This window comes from Miniopterus natalensis, chromosome 2, assembly GCF_054644295.1.
Source record: "Miniopterus natalensis isolate mMinNat1 chromosome 2, mMinNat1.hap1, whole genome shotgun sequence".
In the NCBI taxonomy this organism is placed as follows: domain Eukaryota; kingdom Metazoa; phylum Chordata; class Mammalia; order Chiroptera; family Miniopteridae; genus Miniopterus; species Miniopterus natalensis.
The window spans coordinates 50,916,484-50,940,275 of record NC_142082.1 but is presented as its reverse complement, the minus strand read 5'-3'; the positions used below and the strand labels follow the sequence as shown (position 1 = coordinate 50,940,275).

Sequence of the window (23,792 nt, the reverse complement as noted above, 5' to 3'; positions counted from 1 at the left end):
AGCTCCCTAGTGCTTTCTAACTCTTAATTTTGGTCTGATTTATAGTGCCCTTCTAAATGGCTGGTCAGTTATTCTATCAATGTTATTGGCAGGATCCACAAAAATTAACATTTTTATTACTTTAAGGGGAATATTTAGGAGTAGTTTAAGTATTTTGGAAGTATATAATTCATATGTCACCCCTCAGTTTGATTATTCTTACTGTTAGTGGGAACATGCTTCAGGAAGTTGAATTTGGAATAAAAATTTAAAAAAAAGGAAACAAGCAGAAAAAACTCCAAGCAGAGTACAGGCTGTCATAAACCAAATTTGAAAGGAGGTGTGGAAATTGAAGGGCAAAGTTGGAAGGCAATCAAGAGAGCAGATAGAATGACATGGCATCAGGAATTTTGGGCCACACTCGATTCCAAGGACAGCTTGTGATGAGGGAAGACCATCTGAATTTAAGTGTCGTAAGACAGAAGAAAAGTTTAGCTTGATGGCAGAGCCTGGGGAGAGCAAACATGGGCAGAAGGATTATTCAGGCAAATTGGCAGCTCGGGGTGTAGATAGGATGATATAGCAAAACAAAGCACCAGGCAGTGAGTGTGTGACCAGACTATTTTAACAAAGCATACTAGGTTGAGAGGGAGCTGCTAATAACCTGCCAAACCATAACCCAGTTTGTTCTGGGATTGGGTACCTGAGCCTGGTGAGAGCTGTGATGTTAGGAGCAACTGGAACAAGAATGGGACTGTTTATATCTCCTTCCTTTGGCTGGAAGACAAAGTTTCCCTAATGGGGAGGTTCCCACCAGGTTTGTGTTGGTCAAAAGCCTCTCAACCAAAAACAGGGTGAGTATAAGCAGGAGTAAAGATAAAGCTAAGTGCAGTAATTCAGAGAGGTTTGTATCTATTGCCAAACTGAGAGGCCAGAAAATATCAGAATTTCTGGGATGGGGTCAGAGATAAGCATTCCTTCTTTTCATTCAGTGTCTAATTCAGGGTGAGCAAAACTGGATTGTAAGTATGCAAAGCACAGAGTTTATTCTTGTATTATTATTTATTAATTATTGTATTATTATTTTCCATATGAACAGCTGTAAACCTACTTTTCCCCACCCTGTGCGTGCCCAGGTCTATGCTATGCTTTGGGAATACAAAGATAAGACATAGCCCCTGCCCGCCAGTAATTTAGAGTCTTGTAAGTAAACTAGACAAGCTGATTACAATCCAATGTGGTAGGCACCATGCTAAAGATAAGCACAGGGCCCTCAAGGTGCATACAAGGTGGTGGTGAGGAACGCAGATTGTAAAAGGTGGCTTTCTGGAGGAGGCAATGGTCAAAAAGGATGAGTAAAGACAGGCAGGTAAAGGTGAAGATTGCTCTAAACTGAGGGTTGTGCAAATCCTATGACTTCAGAGAGAGAGCAAGATGCACTCAGGAACCTCGAAGATTTCAGGGTAGTTGAGGCTGGAGAGCCATAAAGAGCAACTTGATTTTGGTAGAGAAACTCAACCACTCACATTTAGGTCTCTCAGACCAGCTCCAATTATACTTTGGCTCTTCTCTAGGCAAGCTCAGGCTTGCTAGAATTTCATGCTCACCACAAAATAGAGTCCAAGCTCTCTCTCCAAGGGATGGGAAGTAAAGAGGGAGAGTAAAAATAAAGGCTTCATTGCACGTAAATCCACATGCTGAGGTTCCAGCACTCCTCTCTCTCAAATCTTTGGAATAAAGTCACAAACAAGCATACCCAGGTGAACCCATAATGACTCTTTTCATAAGACCTCCCCTTAGCAAAAGGATATGGACCCATACCTGTCTAAATAAATAGCAGACTCTCGGTCATGGGTTTAGGACAACCTTTGAGCCTTTCCCCCAGGGGGACAAAGCTATGGTATCCTTCAGGTCCTACAAGTCTTTGTGCTGAATTCATATTTAGCGTCTTCCTGTCTGGTCTAAAGATGTTACAGGAAATGAAAATGTCATGTTTGTTTAGTATTGCTTAGGTATTATCTACAGTGATGGATTGTTGCTGTGAATATTTGAGCTGCTATGACTGCTTGAAAAGGCAGAGTGTGGGTTAAAGTGGAAGTACTAGGACGCTATATTAGCTGCAAGATTCTGATGGTTTGAGGGCTAGAATGCAAGTAATGAGGCTTGCCTTGCCCACCTCATGTGGTTATTTGAAAGTTTAAATTACAGGACATATGTGAAAATGAAGTGTTACTAGGATGCTATAGAAACATAAGGTGTTATTAGTTGACTTGCTCCATGTCTAGCTTTCTAAAAAAAAGCATTTTTTCCCCTGAAAAAATCATTTAACTAGGAATGAGTTACCATGGTATTAGAGACACTTGAATGAAACATTGACAAGTAAATGAAAAAAAACAACAACACACCTGTTAAAGTGTTGTCATTTAGGACTTTTAAAAATAGTGTCTCAATGCTGTGGATAATATTTAGGGTTCTTTACCTGTATTTAGGGCTCTACTTGCAAATGAGCAGATATTTGATTTCATAATTCAACATAGTTTGATGCAGGAACACTGAAATAGGTCGTAATTTTTAAAAGATTAATTGCTTTAAAAGAGCTTTAGCTTTCACTGAAAGGTCGTGGTGATTTACAAGGGCGCATTAAAAAATGGGTACAGGATTCAGACAGGGAGCAGTTCAGATGAGAATTAGTAGAAGCAGGAGCAGAAGAGTGAGCAGAATGCCTGTCTGTACGAAGTGAGGAAATATATGGCGGTGGCGAAGGATTAGCAAGACGCTAATTATTTTTCAGCAAAGGGTGGTGCTCCATGCACGAGTATTGCAAAAAGGGCACAGATCTTCCCGTTGGCAATTATCAAAGGGAATAAATAACTGCCCCAAGCTCCTCCTATCCAGTCATCCTTCCTGCTTGCCAGGCCGTCTTGAACCTCCAGAGATAATTCTTTGTGTGTTTTCTGTGGGAAGAAGCGTCTTCCTTTTATAGTCAGTCACAGAGCAGCGGACATTGACTTGGCCCCAACAACTAGAGCAGAGACTCCATCCCTGCCCCCGATTTTTCTGTCCTGACTAAAGAAGCATAGATGCAGGGGACTGGATGCAGGGCAGGGCGAGGTTTCTTTGTCCCTCGCGCTCAAGGAAATACATTGCTTGTACTCAGTGGGGAGCTTTGAACTCAGATTTATCAAGAGTATTATTTCTAATAATATTTCTATAAGTAGGAGACTATTCAAAATGAAATTAGTACTTTTAGTGAAGGAGCCATTTTCTAACATTTTATTTAATAAAACTAAATAAATGGACCAGTGTCACATTGGTATTTGAAACAAAACAAAAAAAAAAAAGGAAGCTCTTGAATATTTAGTGTAGCTGGGAATTATATCATGTTGATAATGTTTATGTGTTGTTTTCAATGAAATCTTTCAAATTAGTATTCACAGGTTATCTAATTCAATTTATGGGGGTATACATTTGAAAGCCTTTACAATATACACACACCCACACCCAAAATACTTTTTAAAATAAAAGTTCAAAAGTACATTATGAAAATTGTCTTTTAGTACTTTAGTTATTAAGTTGTAGAACTAAAATACTGAATTAAGTGTTTCTCTCATAACAATATTTTGTGAATAAGGTACAATAGTAGTGCCAGTCAGGGTAGATTATAATGCCTGCTGCTTAATAATTTAAAACATGCCACTAATGAGTTTTAACTTTGTGTTTTACTATGTTATGAAATGGGGTCAGAAACTCTTTTAAAAATCCTGCCTATGTAATATACTAAGCAAATCTTGTTTTGAGGCTGGTGTGATAAAACATATGCTGAACAGATATTTCTTGCTGAATGGGTGTGGTGAGATGAATATTTGTAGAGTAACTGGTTTTTTTTCCTGTAAGCCTGTTTCTGGAACGACGAGCCTGAACCACGCAGTGTTTTGGTTTTTGTTTTGTTTTTCCTGCTACAGAGTGGTTCTAAAGAGGCTAACCTGACCGGAGATCATATATAAAATTGGAAAAACACACAAAACAAAAACAAAAAACAAACACACCAATAAAGCCCCTCAAAATCCTAGGAGATTAGAGTATGCATTAGATTTTTTTTTATATTCACCCAAGGATATTTTTTCCATTGCTTTTTCAGAGAGAGTGGAAGGGAGAGAGAGAGAGAGAGAGAGAGAGAGAGAGAAATACTGATGTGAGAGAGGCACACTGACTGGTTGCCTCTGGCACACACCCCAACCAGGGCTGGGGATCAAGCCTTCAGCAGAGGTGGACGCCCTTGGCTGGAACCAAACCCAGAACCCTTCCGTCTGAAGGCCGATGCCCTAACCGCTGGGCAAAGTGGCTATGGCAAGTATACATTAGATTTTAAATGCATGCTAAGGAAGGGCTAGAGCTGACTGGCTTATCAAGCACTTTCACAGATTTTGAGATCCTTTGATCGTGTTCAACCAGAGACGGAACCTTGAAAAACTTCCTTTTCTTAAAAAAAAAAAGTTTTTAAGTAAACTTTTAAAAATCAAAATAGAACATACATATTGAAAAGTGTACATATTAAAAGTGAATGTTCATTTATTGAGATAGATGCTCGGATCATTGAGTTGTAGCCCTTTATTCCCAAATATCAGCGTTTAAGGCTCTAAATCACAGTGTTGGGTGCATCTCACACATGTTGATGTGTCATATTTTCTGTTATAATTCAGTTCAAAATTTTTATTGTAATTTTTTGACCAGTGTGTTATTTAGAAGTGTACTTTCCCCCTCCCCCAAACATTTGGGCCTTTTCTAGTTATATTTTATTATTGATTTCCAGCCTTATTTCATAAGATTAATAATTTAAATGCTTTGAAATTTGCTGAGACTTAATTTATGGTCCAACATTTTGTTAATTTTGGCAAATGGTTTATGTGCACTTGAAAAAAATATGTATGCTATTGTATTGTATACAGCAGTTAAATTAGGCTCATTAATCATGTTAAAATCTAAATCCTATGACTTATTTTTGCCTGTTCTTTCCTTAACTGGAAGAGATACATTCACATCTTCAAATGTAATTGTGATGCACCAATTTTTCCTTTGATTCTGTCAATTTTTGTTTCTTTTGAAGCTATGTTATTATCATCAGCACATACATTTTTATTCATTATGTCAATTTAGTGGATTGGCTCATCTGTCTTTATAAAATATTCGCTACCTCTAGTAACGCTTATTTTCTTCCTGATATTAGTATAGCTATAGCAACTTTTTTTTTGCATAGTACACATTCTTCCAATATTTTGTTTTAACACATCTACGTCCTTATGTTTAAGGTGTCTCTTGCAAGGAGTACATAGCTGAGTTTTATTTTTTTATCTAATGTGGCAGTCTTTTTAGTTAGAGGATTTTATTCAAATTGCTGATATTTTGGGCTTTAAATTTATCATGTAATTATTTGTTTCCTATTTGTCTCTGTTTTTTCTTTTCATCTCTTCTTGTCTCTTTTGAATTAAGTATTTTTATAAATCTATTTTCTTCTCTATTAATTGTCAATTATGTTATTTTATAACATTTTCTAGTGGTTACCACTGGCAGTACAACATGCTTTCTTGACTTACTAGGGTACTGTATAAAAGTTAGCACTTTTAACCTGGCTGGCATGGCTCAGAGGCTGAGCATCAACCTATGATCCAGGAGATGGTGGTTTGATTCCTGGTCAGGGCACATGCCCGGGTTGCGGGCTCGATCCCCAGCAGGGGGCCTGCAGGAGGCAGCCGATCAATGACTCTCTCATCATTGATGTTTCTCTCTCTCTCTCTCTCCCTCTCCCTTTCTCTGAAATCAATAAAGACATATTTTTAGAAAAAGAAAAAAAGTTAGTACTTTTGCTACATCCTAACAATGTCAGGACATTAGAACATTTTGACTCCATGTACTACAATCCTGATATTTTCCTTATATTTTCATATATATATTCATATATACGATATATATATATATATCTAAGAGTAATATTGCCTTCTGCCATTACAATTACTATAGTTTCTATTGCATTTCATTCTGTCTTCATTTCTGTTTCTATCTGGGATTATTTTTTTCTGTGTGAAAAAAACCTTTAATATTTCTTTTAATGCTGGCCTGCTAATGATGAGTTTTCTTGTTTTAAAATCTTTATTTCTTCTTCACTTTTTTTTTAATCCTCACCTGAGGATGTTTTTTTCCATTGCTTTTCAGAGAGAGTGGAAGGGGGGAGAGAGAGAGATAGAGAAGCACTGATGTGAGAGAGACACATCGATCGGTTGCCTCCCGACCAGGGCTGGAGGTTGAGCCTGCAACCGAGGTATGTGCCCCCTTGGCTGAAATTGAACCCAGAACCCTTCAATCCATAGGCCGATGCTCCAGCCCCTGAGCCAAACTGGCTAGGGCTTCTTCACTTTTTTTTTTTTTTTAAACAGCTTTAATGAAGTGCAATTTATATACCACAAAAGTTACCTTCTTCTTCACTCTATTTTTTAACTTCCTTCATTACTTTAAAAAAAAATTATGTTAAAATGCACAATATAAAAATTTACCACCTGAACCATTTTTAAGTGTATAGTTCAGTAGTGTTAAGTATATTCACAATGTCCATCAAACCAATATCTAGAGCTTTTTTATCTTGCAAAACTTCTTTGCTTTTTATGATTGTTTTGTGGGGTATAGAAATATAGCTGACAATTTTTTTCTTTCAACATTTATGATAAAATATGAGTCATCAATATTATCTTTGCTTATTTGAAGGAAATGTTTCTTGTTTCTTTGTCATAAATAATAACTGTATTATTTGATTATCTGTGGATCCATTTCTGTTGTCCATTTTGTTCCTGCTGCTGCTGTTGTTGTTTTGGCTTTTAGTTGTTGGTAATTTGGTCCTGTCTCTGGAATACCTAATAATTTTTGTAAGACACCACTGCACTCGGACCAGCCAATACCTAATAATTTTTGATTGAATGCTAGAGATTAGGTATAAAAATTTATAGACACTTGGATGATTTTATATTTCTTCCAGAGAGGATTTACTTTTCTTTTGGCAGGCAGAAAATCTCTCTGATTTAATCAATGATTAAGATGATTTGTGGTGGAATTTCAGCCCATGTGTGGTCTGGCATATTTTGGTTTGAGACACAGTGTTTCTGGTTTCTAAGGCAAAGCCAAGGGGTGTACCTGATGGTTCTTGAGTATCAGTTTTTATTTTTTTATTTCTGTGAACATGCTGAAAGTTCTCAGCTAGAAAAAGGTGAATGTTCCGCTTGGCCACTAAGCTCTGTGCTGCTTAAGTATTAGCCAGTTTTTTAAGGGACAAAGTGGAGAATGTTGAGCTCACATCTGTGTGCTTCTCTTATCTTCCCTGTAAGTGTTGGCTGCCTATATTGCTCTCTAGTGCCTTCAAATAGTTTATTTTTTAAATAAAATGTTGCCCAGTTTGGTGGTGAGAGTGTTAATCTGATACATACTTGGAGGCAGATGTCCTCTGGAAAGTTTTTAGATAAGGTTGAAGCTGAAGTATGCAGATTCTCTTACCTGGAAATTCAGGTCTGATCAGAACTTGTAGGTGGCTGTTCATCTCTCTGGAATGTGTCATCACTAAGTTTTATCTCAGTGGGAAAATGGACAAAGGAAACTAATTAATACTTCACAGAAATAATATTAAAGTGGTCAGGAAATCTCTAAACAAATGTTCCGCCTCAATAAACATTAAGAAAATGGAAATTGAAGCAAGGAGATAGTTTTCTTCTATCAGAGTAAAAATGTTTTCTTACTATTGGTGGAAATGTAAATCAACCCAATCTTCAAGAACAGTAATGATAACTGACATTTATTGAGCACTTCCTGTATGTGTTACGACCTGTTTTATAGAAAGGAAAATACTCTCTACACCAACTAAAGGAAAAAACGATTTTGTTTTGTTTTCCCTACTTACTACACTCAGAACACTTCTATAACCAGGAGCATGGGTTTTTTCTACATCACCAATTCTCTGATACCAGCTGTGTGTCCTACAATTCAATTCAGTTTTGAGACTATTTACCTGGAGTTAGCATCAGATCCCGCAAACAAAGGGTTCAATCCCACAAGACTGTTCCCACTTCAGACACTAATAACAAGTCCCAGGTTGTCACCTCCGCAACTGACTAGCTATAAATTTGCTAGAATGGCTCACAAAACTCAGGGAAACACTTATTTACATTGACAATTTATTATAAAGAGAGTAATAAAGTATACAGATGAACAGCTAGATGAACAGATACATAGGGTAAGGTCAGGGAGTTTCTCAAGTACAGGAGCTTCTGTCCCTGTGGAGTTGGGGCTGTGCCACCCTCCCAGTATGTGATGTGTTTACTAGCCTGGAAGCTCTCCAAACCCTGTACTTTAGGGATTTTTATGGAGGCTTCATCACGTAGGCATGATTTATTGTTAATTCAATTTTTAGCCTTTCTCCTCTTTCCAGAGATGGGGTGGGGGAGTGGGATTGAAAATTCCAAGTTTCTAATCATGGCTGGGTCTTTCTCGTGGTCAGCCCCCATTCAGGAGCCCACCAAGAGTCACCTCATTGGAACACAAGAAGTTTCTATTACCCAGGAAATTCCAAAAGATTTAGGAACTCTGTGTGAGACACTCCTATTACTCAGGAAATTACAAAGATTTTAGGAGCTCTGTGTCAGGAAATGAGGTCAAAAACCAAATAGTAGTAGGAACTTGGCACAGAGACCAATATGTATATTTTTTATTTCACAGTTGTTCTAAACACTTTATATGTTATTTATTCTTATTATAATGTTATGAAGTGAATATGATCATTATTAATCCTGTTTTCAGAAGAAAAACTGACATTCAGAGAATTAAACAATATGCCCACAATCACACATCTTCAGTGACAACACTGAGAATAAGACCCAAGGAGTGTAGCTGGAGTTTCCACACCCTTGTCCACTAATTTTGACTGCCTCTCAATTCTACTTCTAAAACTTCATCCTACAGACATGGTCACACACATTTACAAAGAGGCATGTACAAAAAGTTTTCCTGAAATATTTCTTGCAATAGTTAAATACTGGGAATAGACTAAATATTCTCCATTTACGATTGTAAAAATAAAGTCATCCAAGCAAAATATGCAAATGATGGAATATTCTGCATCAGTTAGTAAGAATAGCATAGGTCTAAATTTACTGATATGGTAAAATATCCAAGATATAATTTTAATAAAGAAAAGGTAAACAAGCATGTAATGTTCTTTAGTAAATCATACCTCGTTTTCCTTTCCTTCCCTCTCCCTTTTCTCTCCCCCTCCCCAGCCTCCCTCCCTCCCTCCCTCCCTCCCTCCCTCCCTCCCTCCCTCCCTCCCTCCCTCCCTCCCTCCCTCCCTCCCTCCCTTCCTTCCTTCCTTCCTTCCTTCCTTCCTTCCTTCCTTCCTTCCTTCCTTCCTTCCTTCCTTCCTTCCTTCCCTTATTTATTTTCTTCTGTATCTATATTCAGAAGTCACTGGTGTGAAAGCTGACACCTTTGTCTAATATATTATAGTAAAATTTAAATACCTTAGCTTTGAAAAGATCAGAAAGTTTAAGAACTTTCAAGGAAGGGTGGCAAGTCAACATAATTACAATCTCAGACAAAATTATTCAGGACAGTTTAAAAGTATTCAATGCATAATCAATAAAGCTGTGTATCATTGTCTGCAGCATTTGAAAGAGAATGACAAGATGGAACAGTATTACCTCCCTGATCCAAGGGGACCTAATTAGCACTAATTGGGGGGGATAGCAAAGGAAAGCAGGAGCTCAATATTATTTTAGGGAAAATGTCCTAATAGACAGATTGATCAGTTAATGGAAAATTCCCCAAAGAAGTAATGTTAATGCAACTGAAATATGTAATTAAGAGGGCAGAGAGTGCTAGAGGAGAAATAAATGTACTGTTTGTAATTCTCTATATGCATTCAGTTTATTAGTGTTGAAAACAGTACCCCATGTTTTCACTGTATGTGAAAGTTGAAAACAAAAAAAACCTAAAGTCAAGTTAATGTCTATTTATTCTAAGAATGTACTCCGGTAAGGCAAGTCAGTGTGTATTGATTTAACTTTGGTTCTTGGCTTTAGAAATAAGTTTTTACAGCATCACTGTGCTTGCTATGATTGATGTTGACTAAAAATGAGAGAATGAAAAAAACTCTTAAGAGCGTTCTATGAGTATGGCAATCTAGTTGCTAGCCCAACTAAATTTAGTCTTCAAAACAATAGGTTATTTTGTATTACTAAACTCAGGATATAATTTTTCTATTGTACTTTTTTTTAATAGTACTTAGACATTTTGAGATTATAGAATGAACTGAGATGCCTTTTTGAATTAAGATTGGGCAGGTTAACCAGAGGTACAACATATAATTATATCTAGTTTGTATTAGCTGAATCAGTTTTTTGTTTTTACTTTTAGTGGAGAGACAGTTTAGGACTGAATAGTGACTTAGCCTTCAAAGGTTAATCAAATTTGATTAAAAATGATGTGAATCATTCAAATTTACTGTATCCAGCTCTACTTCCCTGGATCTTCATTTTGCTCTGTGTTGTGTAGATATAGCCAGAGCATTTAGAGTTTAGATCAAGTTTCAGAAGCAGGGTTAAGTGTAAAAAAAAAAAGGCTCATTAACAGGAGTGAGGGTTATTGTGAAAGGTTACAAACTAATGATAGGGAAGTGCCTACTAATCACACCCATTTACCTGCACTACACCCATTAGATGCATTTGTTTATTTAAACTTGCTGACCATAATCTAGGACATACTTATGTGAGTGATGCAAAATACTTTCTTATTTGAGAAATGATCATATGGGCAATTAGTTTTGATCCTGGAATCTGAAAAGAAAAAAAAAGGTCTAGAAATAGAATTTGAAATCTATCACAAGGTAATGAGTCAACTTGGAAACATGCTACAGATGTCAATATAAAGGCTACAGAAGCAGCAATCTTCATACATGGCAAAACCAAATTCAACTTAAAGGTAATTTAGGCCTAGTGAACAGATAATTTACTACACAGTGTTAGATTTTCATCTTTCTTTGTACTATTGATGTACTGTGCTTGATTTCTTTTTTATTGACAGGGTGTTCACAAATCAAAACCATAATCCACTCATCTTTATCCTTTCAAGGGCATAAAACCCTATTTCTTATAAATTCAAAGCTATTATTTCTGCAATTACAGAGTTGCATCTTATTTTTTAGCAACGTCTGCTAAATATTTGTTCTTTGCATAATAGCATTGCTTGTTGATATCAAGATAACACTAAATGATGAGTCCCCTCAGGTAGAGAGCTTATAATTACTCTTGTATGCTTGGCACATAGTACAGTGAACGACCTATAATATAGATGAGATAAAAGCGTCATCATCCTATTGCTAAGTCAATGGATTTCTTTACTCATTTAATGACTAGATTACCGGGTACCTAGTGGGTGGCAAAAACTTTCGGAGGTTGGGTTACTAGCACAACCCACTGAAATGCACTGTGTTCTATGCATTAAAGCTAAACTTTCAAGGGGAGTAGCCTCCTACTCCAGGATTCCTATATATAGTCCTAAAATTGGTTCAAGGCTTTCAAGTTAAAAGGTAGTAATTTAACATTTCACTGCTTCAAAAAGGGTAGTAATTTAACATTTTACTGTTTCACTGTGGTGCAAAATAAGACTTTTAGTGACTCAAAATATTGTAATTCCAAATATCCATTTATTGCAGGCTACTGCAGACTGTTTAGAAGTTAGAAAGTTGATATGAATAATAACAATTTTTAATATCGGTGCCAACTTTGAAACTTCAAGAGATATTTGCCATTTGATAGTCTGGGGACAGATTTTGTGTGTGTGTGTGTGTTTTAACAGATTTAATTGAAATACAATAAACTACATATATTTAAAGCAAAAAAATTGATGTTTTAACTTATTTATATACTTGTGAAACTATCACCACAATCATGATAGTGAACAAATCTATCCCATCTGAACATTTTTTGTGCCCCTTTATAACCCCTTCTCTCTACTTTCCCTTCCCACCTCATATTCCCAAGAAACCATGATCTGTTTTCTGTCACTATAGATTAGTTGGTATGTTTTAGAATATAATGGAATATATTATATATTTATATAATTTTATATAAATGGAATTGTGTAGTATGTACTCTTTTGTGTTTATCTCTTTCACTCAGCATAATTATTTTGGATTCATCTATGTTGGGGTGTGTATCAATAGTTCATTAATTTTTATACTGAGCATCTTCCATTCTATGTACACACTACAGTTTGTTTACCCATTTACCTGTTGATGGACATTTGTGTTTTTCTAGTTTGGGCCATTATAATAAAGTCACTATAAACATTCTTATATAAATCTTTGTATGAACATATACTTTCATTTCCCTAGGTAAATATTTAGAAGCAGAATGGTAAGATATATATTAAGTCTATGTTTAACTTTTCAAAAATTGTGGACCTGTTTTCCAAAGCAATTGTACCATTTTACATTCCCACTAACAGTGGGTAATAGTTGTAGGTGCTCCATATCCTCATTGATATTTGGTATGATCAGTCTTTTAGTTTTAGTCATTCTAATAGTGTATAGTGGAATCTCCTTTTGTTTTTAATTTGCATTTCCTTAATGACTAAAGATTTGAGCATTTTTTCTATGCTTATTTACCATACATATATTTTTGTTGGTGAAGTGTCTGTGCAAATATTCTGACCAATTTAAAAATAATTATATTGTTTGCTTTATTTACTATTACATTTTAAGTTTTTAAATACATTTTTAATATATTCTCCAAGTATGTGGCTTTTCTATTTTTTTTCTCTTAGTTTTTCTTCAAATCAATATTATTGTCTTGATAATTGTAGCTTTATCAAAGGTCTTAAAATCAGGCATCACTAGTCCTCCAACTTTGTTCTTTCGCAAAGTTGTTTTGGCTGTTCTAAGTTCTTTCCATTGCCATATTTATTATAGAACCGTGTCAATTTCTACCAAAAACTCCTTTCTAAAAAATTGGAATAGTGTTGAATCTATATATCAATATGGGGAAAACAGACATCTTAACATCCTTGAGTTTTTCAATCTATGAACATGATATGTCTTTCTCATTTCTTTGAGCTGTGTCCTATAGTTTTCAGCCTATAAACCTTCACATTTTTTGTGAAATTTATCCCTGTATATTTTATACTTATGCTATTACAAATGGTATTGTCTTTTTCAGTTTTAATTACTGATTGTTTCTGCTTTATAGAAATAAAATTAATTTTTCTATGTCAATCTTATACCCTAAAGCCTTGCCATACTCACTTATTAATTTTAGTAGCTTTTTTTTTTTTTTTTTTGTAGATTCCATAGGACCGTTTTTACATAAACAATGTCATCTCTCAATTATTGCAATATGGAGAGCTTCATTTTGTTTTCTTTCTCTTTTGCACTTACTAGAATCCTCAATATAATATTGAATAGAAGTGGTGAGAATGGACACCTTTGCCTTGATCATGATCTGAAGGAGAAAGCATCTGTCTTTCATCATTAAGTATGGTGTAAGCTTAGGGGTTTTTTTGTAGATATTGCCTAGCAGTTTGAGGAAGTTCCCTTCTTAAGTTGCTGATATTTTTATCAAGGATGGATTTGAATTTTGTCAATTACAGCACCTATTTATAAGATTGTGTACATTTTTTTGTTTTAAGATAAACATCTCTGGATTTATTAATTTTTTTTGTATTAACAAAGATTTGAATATGTTCCAGATAGTTAATGCATGTATTCATTTATGACATAACATAAATTCAATACATTTGAACATGCTAATAGCAAAGACTCTGTACAGAGTGTACTTTTAGTGTTTTAATTCGCCTTGAATTGCTTAAAACTGGAGTGAAGTTTCTGAATTCACATAAAAAGTTGTACACAATACAGATGTGAAACAGTTTTTATTACAATTATGATTACTAAATGAAACACCTACTAATTATGTAAATAATGTAGTAACATGCACCATCTGTAAATATCTTTACATTAAAATACTTCGCAGAAGATATGAGCATTCTACACAGGACTTCTCTTGTGTATTTCTTCAAAGATTGAAACATATTCCAAATAATGCGTGTATTCTTTTAAGACATAACATAAAATCAATGCATTTGTAAATGGCAATAGCAAACCAATATGGGAACAGTGTAGAGTTTTTTTAAAATTTAATTTAATTTAATTTTAAAATTTATCTTTATTGTTGAAAATATTACAGATGTCCCCTTTTGTCCCCATTGGCCCCTTCCACCCCGCACCCACTCCCCTCCCCAGGCCTTCACCACACTATTGTTCGTGTCCACGGGTTATGCATATATGCATATAAATTCTTTGGTTAATTTCTGCCCACCTGCCCCCACCTTCCCTCTGAGATTTGTCAGTCTGTTCCATGCTTCCATTTTTAAAGTTGTTTTTATATATGGTAAAATCTTTGTAGGTTGTCCCAATGTCAACAGAACAAAGCACATGCCAAAAATCCTAAATTATACAGATTTTTAACATAATTTTTTGTAATAGAAGAATGATACATTTCTGGAAATAGAGACATACAGCACATAATAAAAGAAAAAAGGTTTGAAGTCAGTATAAAGCCATCCATCTTTGGAGGAAAGACAACTCTTGATGATTCCTGATGACACAAAGAACAAAAAAAAGGAACAGAGTAAATGTGCTGTTCAAAGCAGTTCACTCCATTTACCTTTGAACATCGGACTATTGTGTGGTTAATGTTGACTTCTAATATTAACTTAAGTGATTTGGATTTTTGTATTATGTGTAGCAATCATCTCTTGAAGTCTACCTTTTAAGAGCACATTTTTTAAATTTATCTTTATTGTTGATTAAAGATGTCCCCTTTCCCCCTATTGGCCCCTTTCACCCACACCTGCGCCTCCCACCCTAGGCCTACTGCACCATTGTCTGTGTCCATGGGTTATGCATATAAATTCTTTGGTTAATCTCTTCTCACCCTCTTCCTCCCTTCCCTCTGAGATCCATCAGTCTGTTCCATGCTTCCATGTATCTGGATCTATTTTGTTCTTTAGATTCCACATGTAAGTGAGATTATGTGATACTTGTCTTTCTGTGCCTGGCTTATTTCACTTAGCATAATATTCTCTAGGTCCATCCATACTGTCCCAGAGGGTACAAGATCCTTCTTCTTTACAGATGCATAGTATTCCATGGTATAAATGTCCCACAGCTTTTTTATCCACTCATCTGCTGATGGGCACTTGGGCTGTTTCCAGATCTTAGCTATTGTAAATAGCACTGCTATGAACATAGGGTGCATATATTCTTTCTGATTGGTGTTTCAGGATTCTTAGGATATTTTCCTAAGAGCACATTTATAAATAGGTAAATATGCCTTATCCTGATGCTCTAAATAACAGGAACAAAGAAATTTCTCTAAATGGTTGTGAAAAACTACATTCTACAGTCTCATTTCACCAGGCCATTTTTAGCCTTTTATCCTGCTCTGGGTATATAACAATAACTAAGAATGGCTGTGAACTTTGACATTAGTATTTTGTTGCTGTTTTGAGCACACTGGGGACCCTGTAGGTTGTCCCAATGTCAACAGAACAAAGCATATGTCAAAAAGCCTAAATTATACAGATTTTAACATAATTTTTTGTATTATGTTAAAATAATATATATGTATTTGACCCTACTAGGGTCAAGGATGTATTTCCTGCTAGGATTTAAGCATGTCTGGCTTGGGTGGGTGAGTGGGCCTGCCAGTGGTCTAGTTGTAAGACCCAACAAAGCCTCCTGGGAAAGAACTCATGCTTAAGAAAGAAAAGCCAGGCAGGAGGGCCTTGACCTTAAGAGATGCCTCAGGCATCGAAGGGAGCCTTGATTTTCTGTGTAGCACCTTGTCAGTTTCTCAGCAATGTTCCTGGTCCTATGCTACATAGGCCTTATAGACAATATGAGTCAAGGATAGCAGTGTCCTCAATCTCTCTCCAAGACATGAAGACACTAAGCATATTTACTGTGGTCTCCGGGCACCAAGTTAAAAAGGAAGAGAGCATTCTCTCTTTCCTGGAAGGAACACAGCATGGCTTTGGCACATAGAGTTTTCTAAAGAGCTCTCTACATTTAGCATTATGAGAATTTTGCATCACAAGGATGGGCTCCTGTAGATAATGTCTCTGTGGCTGCTCTTTTGCAGATAGTGGAGGCAGAATGGATTTGTTCATGGGGACACCCACGTAAAACTGAAGGGATTATGAAATAATCTGGGGATCCCAAAATTGTGGTTGGGGGGACAAAGTCAGAAGAAATATGGGCCTTTACTAATAATGCGCCTTAATTCTATCCTCTGGTTAGGTGTTATATGGTGATTTCATGGGCACCATATTCTGGTTAGTTTAGTTTTAAATACTGTATTTTGAGTCCAGTTTAATGAGATATAAGAAAGAAAAAGATGATAAAATCAACTACTAATCAACATATCTTTATAAAAAAAGACCTCTTGTTTGGCACAATAATTATCTTCCTGCTATTCTTGAGTATTTTTAAATGATGAAAACTTTGCTATGATTTCTAAGTGTTAATTAATTCTAAAGCTCTCACAGGTGTGTAAATGTTAAAGTGTACAGGAGATGTGATTTAGAAAAACATTGTCTGCTTTAAGTTCATGATGGTGTAGAATGAATGGTTTTCCATTGCTCTGCCTTCAGCATTCATTGTTTTTTTTTGTTGTTGTTTTTAAATGTATCTTTATTAATTTCAGAGAGAGGAAAGGAGAGGGAGAGAGAGATAGAAACATCAATGATGAGAGAGTCACTGATTGGCTGCCTCTTGCATGCCCCCGACTGGGGATCGAGCCCGCAACCCGGGCATGTGCCCTGACTGGGAATTGAACCTCAATCGCCTGGATCCGGCTGGGCTCATCATTCATTGGTGAGAAATAAAACACAGCCACTGCCCTGGCCAGTGTGGCTCAGTCGGTTGGGCGTCGTCCCATGTTCTGAGTGAGAGCACAAGCCTAGGGTGTGGGCCTGATCCCTGGTAGGGGGTGTGCAGGAGACAGCTGATCGACGTTCTGCTCTCACATGGATGTTTCTCTCGCTCTCTCTCCCTCTCCCTTTCTCTCTCTCTAAAAATCAGTGTTATTCTTTACAAAACAAAAAACAAACAAATGAACAAAAAACCCACAGCCATTGCCTTGAGCATGGTAAGCTAAAGAGTCATTTTATGTTAGAATATACTGCTATTAAGGGGTGGTGGCCTGTAAATGCTATTACTGATTTCTTTGTGCAATTTAGTTGTCATAAATACTGTTGGCAGTCCTCCAAGCATGTGCCTGGATCAGGCATTGCTTTAGTGATAAATACATAACTCACAAATCTTCATTCTGGTGGCTTTCACAGTGGTACCCAGGGCCTGTCACAGTAACTAGGGGCAAGATTGCTTCATAAATTCTCAGGTTGGCTAGGAGGACACTCCTTCCAGATATCACAAGCTCCTACAAAATAAGAGTTTTTATTGTTTGAGGACATGGCTATTTCTAAAATAAGTATAGTATCATATCAAAATAATAGTAATAAATGTATTGTAGTCATGCCTTCTTAGCTAAGAACTTTCAGACATTATTTTCCTTAAGTGACTTTATTATTCTGATATCATTTGTCATTAACATAAAACAGGTTTTTAAAATTTTGTCTTTATTTTTCTTTTTGAAAAAAAATTATTTTTTTGATTTTAGAGAGAAAAAGGAAGAGAGAGGAAGAGAGAGAGGAACATCAATGTGAGCGAGAAACAACGATCTGTTGCCTTCCACACATATCCTGACTGGAGATCAAACCCGCAACCTGGGCATGTGCCTTGACCAGAAATTGAACTGGCAACATTTAGGTGCATAGGACAATGCTCAACCAACTGAGCCACACTGGCCAGGGCAAAAAAAATTCCTAATTTTTCTAATAAATTTTAAAAATTTGGATTTTTAAACTTTTTACTGGCATCTTAAACTTAATTTTCACTGTTGAATAAGAAATATATTTCTCTTTCTATTCTATTATTTTTTTCCTCTGTCTTATTATTTCTCTGTCATTATCTTGAAAAGAGACTTTGTTGCTTGTGCCTGAAAGAAATCTAGAAGGGACCTAGCCTAGAATTGAGAGACTGTGAAGATTCTGGCAGCTAGAAAAGGGACTAGGGAAGTATTTAGCAACTACAATCTTTGGAACTGCATTTAGAAAAAGCAACACATTTAAATATAAAGGGAAAAAAACTTTTCTAGCCCTTTTTCATCTTATTGTAGGCTATCCTAAAGTATTAGACTATTCTTTCAGAAAAAGGTGAAGAAGAACTGTGAAATATTTGGAATATTTCAAGGACAGAATTTTGATGACCTTATTATGTAAGTTATATTGTGTGAAGAATTTATTCTTATCCTGAGGAAATAATTGGAAAACACAATATATGTCAAAAGTGTCAAGGGAAAAATAATTTATATTAGTGTAAAACTGGAGACAATATCCAATATTTAGTAATACAGTATAGGTTAAACAGATTATGATACAACAAAATGTCATGAAGCCATTTATATTGAAGATGCACATTAATACTTCTATGGAATAGCGCTGTGTCAAAAACCAGGCTTCTAAGCAGCATATGTACTATGTTTAGAAAAAACATATACCTATAGAAAAAAAAACAAAACATGGAAATGTCCTGTTTTGTTCTTAAAATACTCAAGATAGCTTAAGTAAAAAGCTCTCATTGATGGGCTACATAAGAAATTTTAAAGGAAATCTTCTGGGAATCCAGGCCATTATACAGCTGATGTCATGGAGTGTGGAGCTAGAGGTAGTTCTGGATTTAAGGAGGATCTGGGGGATTAGAGTTCAGAACCTTCCCTCCAATACTCCCCTCGAACATGACTCAGTTACACTGTGCCTCCCAGCTTTTTTCTGTTCTGTTTTCACCTTACTCATAGTATCTGCTCCTTGTAAATTTAACTTGCCTGTAGCACATTATGGTTTCTCCAATTCTGACCTTTTGAGTTCAGATCCTATTGTTAATTGTTTTTAGTTTTAATTCTCAAGATAAAGCCTATTGCTTGGCTTACTTTATTGGTCTACATTTGTTTCTGCATTACCTCCTTTGGGGAGATATTACCTGAGCCTGGGGTGATGATCTGGGGTGATAAATTGCATATGTTAAAAAGGGCATAGGTAGTGTAATTTCATTTAGAAAGACCTAGGCAGATAGGCAGCATAAAGTAATTCTAGTAAGGAAAGATCAGGTACCAGACAATTAATAGTGGCAATCTTTGGGTGGTAGGATTATAAGTGATTTGAATATATATGTCTTTTTGTGTTTCTCTATTTACTATTTTTTTCTGTAATGATTATTTATGATTTTGGAAATAAGAAAATAAGATCAGTACAATGTGATTTGTACTTTTTTCTCTGTAGTGTTGTAGTTTTGGACTAATTCCATTTGGTAGAGAATTTTCAAATTCTAGCAATATGATGATGTTGTTTTGGAAAAGATGAAATGTACTGGAAGAAAAAAGAAAATTAAACATGTGTTTGTATTTTAACAGATCACAGCCAGTACTAGGTACCATTTTGAGTTGTTTAGCTTTATAGCAAAGTGTGTGCTGGGGCTGGAAAGATAGAGATATATACTCTAAGACAAGACTTCCAGTTCAATTCAATAAATCTTTATTGAGTGCATTTATGTACAATAGAGATCCAGAAGTGATGATATACACTCACTGCCTCTTCAAATAACTAGAAATCCAGTTAATTATAGGAACAGAAAAATAAAATTAATAATGTGAGGGTTCACTGACTGACCTGAGAGTTCAGAGGAGTGAGAAACGATTTCAAGTTGGGATGAATTAAAAGACCTCATGATAGATGTGGGATTTGATTTGGTCTTATTGGATAGAGAATGCTTGGGGAAATGGGAGTATGATAGAGGGCATTATTTGACTGGGGGAATAACTAGCAAAAGATATATAGGTAGAAAGATATAAGGCATATTTGGGAGATATGAGCAAATCTGTTTAGTGGGCTCATATTATAGAGTGGTGGCAGATAAGATTAGGTTAAGCAAAGATAAGATTTTACTGAAAGTTTTTCTAATACACTTTCCTAAAATGTTTTGGGAATAGTTTTTTTTTTTTTAAGTTTCAAGTTTATTAACTATTTTGACTATTTTGGGGCTGACCAGCTAACCTGTTTTGATAAGGGTATGATAGGCTATTGTCCTACAACTGCTCTCAGCTATCTCTCAAAAACATCGCGTCTTAGAATTCTCTGTAATGAATGATAGCCCAAAGATCTTCTTTATCTAACACTGGCTTTCTTATGTTTTCCTGGCTTTCTGATCTAGTAATCATGTTATTTTGAATCCTTATTTGGACTTTTACTCTATTTTAGGCTCTAAATCTAGTTTTGCTTCTCTTGACTGTTTTCCATACTGTTTTACTACTCTCTTCACTTTGCTGGTTATCCCGATTCAGGTTACTGGCCTTGACCTAGGGTGTTTTACCATGATACTAATTTTAAATTCCCAGTTCCAAGGTCTTTTTTCCAGACCCCAGTCTATAATAATCTATTACAATCCTTGATGGAGGGAAATTTGCTATAAAATAGAATAATCTTTATCCTATCTCACATAATTTATTGGATAAAGTTTAAAAAGTACCATATATATATATATATAAATAAATTAGCTCACAGAAAGGCAATTTCATAGAATAGGCCCAAGGGCAGTGTTATACTGATATTCACTTCATATACTTGTTTATAAATTCAATGGGTGTTGTATCATGTAATTAAAAACCATAAAATCAGTTTTACAAAGGTTTTAAACATTTTTCTCTTTCCACCTACTCTCCTTGTTTATCCTCACCAACTCCTACCATCTTTAAAAATAATGATGATGATTATTGTTCAAAATAAATATTTCTAAAACAGCATATTTGAATTGAGTATATGGCCACTGGGTATGAATGGTATAATGGGGAGAGAACACAGGTCCATTAATAAATTTAATGCCTGGTCTGTTTTGCCTGTCTCAGGCCCATTCAGCTGCAGATACAGAGGATCTTCCCTGTAGCAGGCTCCTCTCCTGCCCAGTATCTGAACTCATCTGGTACAAGGCAACATTATATCACCGGTCTCAAGAGTAACTGGTGGTGGGATCTGGAATGAGTCTAAGTTGAGTAGCATATCCCTAAAAACCACTCCATCAATAATCATCCTGACCCCCAGTCCTCTCATTATATTTGCACAAATCTTGTGACAAAATTATTTTTTCCCATTTTTATTGAGACAGAATTGACATACAGCATTGTATAAGTTTAAATGGTATAGCATAATTATAAATGAACACAGGCTCAGCCATCTGCCACAACAAAAACCAAACTCATGAGAAAGGTGCTGGTGAAAAGGAAAGCAGTTTATTCACATGCTGGCCACCTGAAAAGATGGGAGACTCTTGTCCCAAAGCCCATCTGAACATCTTAGTGCAGATAAGGGTTTTTATCAGGAGGGAGAGGGAAAGTAGAACAAAGAAATCAGGGGAAAGAGGAGTTGAAAGTCCTTTACCTGTAGGTCAGCACAGTCCATTCCAATGATTATCTTGAAACTGGTCAAACTGAGGTCCAGTTTTTATGGTTGAGAGTCAGCAAGTCTCTCAGAGCTAGAATTTCCTGTTGCTTGAGTCAGCCTCCTTCCCTGAAGCTAGCTCCTGTAATATGCTCAAAAGGCTGTTAGCAATCTATGGCAGGCATGACAAACCACGCCTTTGTTTTAAGGCATACATCCACTTCCTGGATTTGGGGAGAAGCATTGTTCATTATATGTTATTTAAACAAGAAGGTTATTTTTTTGGTTAGCAGAAGATTTTATATATCCTCCACAACATAATGACATATCATATATTGTAAAATGACAAAATTCTTGCCATGATTTCTTTTTCTGTACTCTAGTTTCACCTTTGGAATGGATTTTAGGCTTCTAACCACAGCCCTATATTCTTTCTAAATTTTTCAACCACTTCCCTGGGAATTCTCTCTAAAATACCTACTAAGGGCAAACAACAACAACAACAAAAACAAAACTGACTCAGAACCACAAAACTGATATGGCTGTGGTTCTAAGGAGAGCCACCCAGGTATCCATCCATATTAGATAATTGACCTGCAGTTTGTTACCTTTTTTTGAAGTGTTTGAAGTATTGTTTCCTGCTCAGTTCTGAGGGCCATACAAAGAAATTTGCATAAGAATACATCTAATGTAATAACTATTAAATCTTAATGTGTAGAGGAACAAATAGGTATATATTTAAGGTGTCTAATGTGCATTTCCTTCTTTTGATATGTAACACAAGAGCTAATCCATAAGAACCTGAGACTCAACTGATTTACAATTCATATCTACAAACTGTTATTCTATACAGTGGTTTTAAAACATCTAATGACTATATATATATATATAGTCATTATAATATCACCTGAGGATACTTTGTTTTCCATTGCTTTTCAGAGAGAGTGGAAGGGTGAGAGAGAAACATTGACGTGAGAGAAACACATCGACTGGTTGTCTCCCTCCTGCTCCCCAGCTGGGGCTGGGGATGGAGCCTGAAAGTGAGATACATGCCCTTGGCGGGAATTGAACCTGGGGTCCTTCAGTCTGCAGGCCAGTGCTCTAACCACTGAGCAAAACTGGCTAGGGTGAATGACTATATTTTTAAACCTTACAGTGAATATTAGATTTTGAATGAGTACTGACTTCTCATATGAATCATATTGGACCAGGTGACCATCTAGATCATATTGTTCTAGAAAATATTTGATGCCTCATATAATTCACCTACTGTCTTTACTGAACACCTACTCTGTGCAAGGTAATATGCTGTAAGGGATATAAAAATGAGTATGGAATATGTAAGGGATATACATATGAGTAAATCATAGTCCTGGCTGTAGTGTGGAGGAATTAAGACAATTATACATAGACATGGGCACAAAGTGGGGTAGCCAATACAGTCTTTAAAGGATAAGAAAGCAGTTTTAATAATATGACATGGTCTTGGCTAAGAAAAAGAATAGATATATACTCAACATGCAAATTATGCCTAACTTAATTATCTCTATCAATTTGGAGAAGCAGACAATCAGGTGTGCAGACAGATGCTAACACTCCCTTGGGAGCACTTAATCTATGTCTTTTTATGGAGGTGGGGGATGTTCAGTGATTTCAATTGACATTACATTCTTTAGAAGATCTGTTCTCAAAAAAGTATTCTATGTATGACCTTTACTTGAATGTTCTTCAGCAGCTACAAAGACAACCTAGTGGTGAAAAACCCCACATCTTCATGTTAAGCTAATTTAGGGAACATTTCATCACTTAGTTTCACAGTGTGAAAAACATTAATAATTCATTGGTTTGTATACATTTCCATTCATTCTCTATGTGAAGATGTTTACACTTGCATAACAATGGTGCAGAGAAGGAGGAGCTGGGAAGACCAGCCTCCTGGGTTGAAGTCATGTTTTTGTGGTGTCTCTTTGCTACCCTGTCTCCATACCCATTTTTCTTTTAGGATATCTGTTGCTTCAACAACAGTAGGGTGAACATTCACTAGAACAGAAGGAGTGGTCGGGTTTATACTATATAATACCTTATGCCAATAGCAATCCCTCATTGATAATATCCCTCTTGCTAGCTCTGTCCAGATTATTAAATAATCTTATTTAAAAGTTTTTCTATACTTTTGTGCC

At 35.9% G+C, this 23,792-nt stretch overlaps 1 long non-coding RNA gene across 1 annotated transcript; it reads right to left on the bottom strand.

Moving 5' to 3' along the window:
* Positions 1-14,506: 14,506 nt before the first annotated feature.
* LOC107539862 (uncharacterized) lies at positions 14,507-21,684 on the bottom strand. Its single transcript, XR_001603447.2, has 3 exons — positions 21,613-21,684; positions 17,386-17,507; positions 14,507-14,660 (listed from the first exon to the last, which is right to left on the bottom strand). It is a non-coding gene; the product is annotated as an uncharacterized LOC107539862 (long non-coding RNA).
* Positions 21,685-23,792: the final 2,108 nt, after the last annotated feature.